We start from the raw sequence: 3,308 nt of genomic DNA, 5'->3' as shown, positions 1-3,308 counted from the left end.
GTTGGGGCAAAGTACTTTGGTTGTGTTGTGCAGGTTCCACGTTGGCGCCGGAATCCCTGGTGTTGCGCCGCACTACATCCCGCCGCCATCAACCTTCAACGTGCTTCTTGGCTCCTCCTGGTTCGATAAACCTTGGTTTCTTTCTGAGGGAAAACTTGCTGCTGTGCGCATCATACCTTCCTCTTGGGGTTCCCAACGAACGTGTGAGTTACACGCCATCAACAGTGTGTTCATCCGTGTTAGTACTTGGCGTAGGCTATGATTATGATCTCTTGTAGATTATGAAGTTAACTATTGCTATGATGGTATTGATGTGATCTATTCCTCCTACATAGTGTGAAGGTGACAGTGTGCATGCTATGTTAGTACTTGGTTTAGTCTTATTGATCTTTCATGCACTCTAAGGTTATTTAAATATGAACATTGAATTGTGGAGCTTGTTAACTCCGGCATTGAGGATTCGTGTAATCCTACGCAATGTGTTCATCATCCAACAAGAGTGTAGAGTATGCATTTATCTATTCTGTTATGTGATCAATGTTGAGAGTGTCCACTAGTGAAAGTCTGATCCCTAGGCCTTGTTCCTAAATACTGCTATCACTGCTTGTTTCTTTGTTTTCTTTGCGTTACTACTGCTGCGTTACTACTGCTTGTTTACTGTCCTGGGCAAAGCACTTTTCTGGTGCCGTTGCTACTACTTATTTATACCACCTGTATTTCACTATCTCTTCGCCGAACTAGTGCACCTATTAGGTGTGTTGGGGACACAAGAGACTTCTTGCTTTGTGGTTGCAGGGTTGCATGAGAGGGATATCTTTGACCTCTTCCTCCCTGAGTTCGATAAACCTTGGGTGATCCACTTAAGGGAAAACTTGCTGCTGTTCTACAAACCTCTGCTCTTGGAGGCCCAACACTGTCTACAGGAAAAGGAGGGGGCGTAGACATCAAGCTATTTTCTGGCGCCGTTGCCGGGGAGGAAAGGTAAAAGGTACTCACACTCCGGATCTCGGCTACTAAGCTATTTTCCGGCGCCGTAAGTACTCGAAGCTATTTCCTTTAGATTCTGCAATTGCATCTTTTTGTTTCTTGTTTTTATTTTCACTAGTTAGGCATAATGGAAAACAACAAAAAAATTGGTGAGCTTTTTAATCTTTTTCCTGATTTAGAATTGTTTGACGCGAAAATTAAAAAACCTATGGAACCTTATTTGCATGCTAGTAGCGATGTTATTAGTATGAATGCAATTACTGCTAATGCTATGGAGAAGTCTAAGCTTGGGGAAGCTAGTTTTTGTGATCTTTTTAGCTTCCCATCTTTAGGGGAGAAAATTTGCTCTGGTAATACTTTATCTCCCATATGCAATAACTCTAATGATGCTTGTGATATTTTAAATGCACCTACTGAAAGTATTCCATATAAAATCCCTATGAAAATTATTGAACGTGTTATGGATAACCGCTATGAAGGGGATGGAACTGTCCATCCTAAAGATCATTTATTGTTTTTGCATGAATTATGCGGGTTATTTAAGTGTGCAGGTATCTCTATGGAAGAAGTGAAGAAGAAGCTATTCTCTTTCTCGCTGTCTGGTAAAGCGGCGCATTGGTATAAATTGCTGGAGAATAGTCATTCTCTTGGTTGGGAGGAAATTGCATCTCTCTTTTACTCTAAATTTTATCCTCCTTATGAAGTGCATATTGATAGGAATTACATTTATAACTTTTATCCTCGTGACGAAGAGAGTATTTCCCAAGCGTGGGGGAGATTGAAATCACTAATGCTCAAATGTCCCATTCATGAGCTCCCCCGTAATGTTATTGTTAATAATTTTTATGCGAGGCTTTCAGGACAACACAAGGACTATCTGGACGCGTGTTCGGAGGGATCTTTCACAAGCAAGGAGGTTGAAGCTAAGTGGGATCTTCTTGATCGGATTGAGGACAACGCTGAAGGATGGGAGAATGACAAAGGTAAAGAGTCAGGTATAAATTATGATTATGAATGCATTGAAGCTTTTATGGATACCGATAAATTTCGAAATATGAGTGCTACTTATGGTCTTGACTCTCAAGTTGCTGCAAATCTTTATAAAGCCTTTGCCTCTCATTTTGAATTGCCTAGGAAGAATTTTGATAAGTATCATGAACCTTTTAAAGAGGCTTGTATGAAGGATGAAATTGTTGTTAATGATTGCAATAAACATGCTCAAACTCCTAAGAATGCTATTTCCTATAAGCATGTTAATTTTTGTGGAATGCATAGACCTTGTGGAATTAATCAAATCGAAGATGAATATTGTATCCATCATATTAATGAAAAAACTAGAAAGTGGTCAAGGGCTCTAGATGATCTTGGTAAAAAAGTTTGTGCCCTCTATCCTTTTATTTGTGAACTTTGCCATAGAGTGGGTCATTTTAATTTTCAATGCTCCTCCAATGATAATTTGAACCCCATGAGCGCTGCAAATTTGTATTGTGATGATGAAATTACTCCTAATCAGCATGATGAACTTACTTTATTTTTGGGGTGTGAAGAACTGTCGAGAAAAATCTCTTTGTTACATATGAGTGATCTTGATATTGATGATGTCCTGCATGGGTGTTTTTCTTATTGCATTGATAATAGCCATACAAATACTTACATACAAAATATTTTAGAAGATGACACCTTGCCAAAATATGATAGGACCGCTGTGTGTTTTCAACTAATTAATGAAAAGGAGGGATCCTCCCAAGTTTCTTCTATTGTTTCTGAAAGTAAATCAGGTTATGCGGACAAGCCACCCTTCAAGCCTCTTCCTCCTAAAGAGGGTAACGAGGAGAAGGAAGAGAAGAAGAAGAAAAAAGGAACGAAGAAGAAGAAGAAGAAGAATAAAAAGAAAGAGGTAACGGCGTATCCCCGCGTGAATGAGATAGCGCTAGGTAACCGTAAGTATGTTGCTCCTAATGATTATTGTGATAATGAATCTGAATACGATGATCTTCCTATGCCCTTTACATACATTAGTGATCATGATTTGAATGAGCACACTACTTTTGATATTGCAAATCTCTGGGAAACTAATTCGGAAAATGATGATGATAATAATTGCCATAGTGTCAGTGCTATCCATGCTTCCTCCCATAATGATATAGAAAGCTCTAAGCTTGGGGAAGAGTTGTTTGAAAATCCTTTTGCTACTGATCATTATGTGTTTGATACATCTCCTTCTAATAACAATGATGGTATGGCCATAGACAGACCGACTGCGAAAGATAACTATTCTATTTCTTATGATGACACTGTGCCTCCGATCTTTGAGGATTATT

This window comes from Lolium perenne, chromosome 3 (genome assembly GCF_019359855.2).
Source record: "Lolium perenne isolate Kyuss_39 chromosome 3, Kyuss_2.0, whole genome shotgun sequence".
Taxonomy (NCBI): Eukaryota; Viridiplantae; Streptophyta; class Magnoliopsida; order Poales; family Poaceae; genus Lolium; species Lolium perenne.
The sequence above is the reverse complement of the archived record's forward strand: the minus strand, read 5'-3'. Positions refer to the sequence as shown.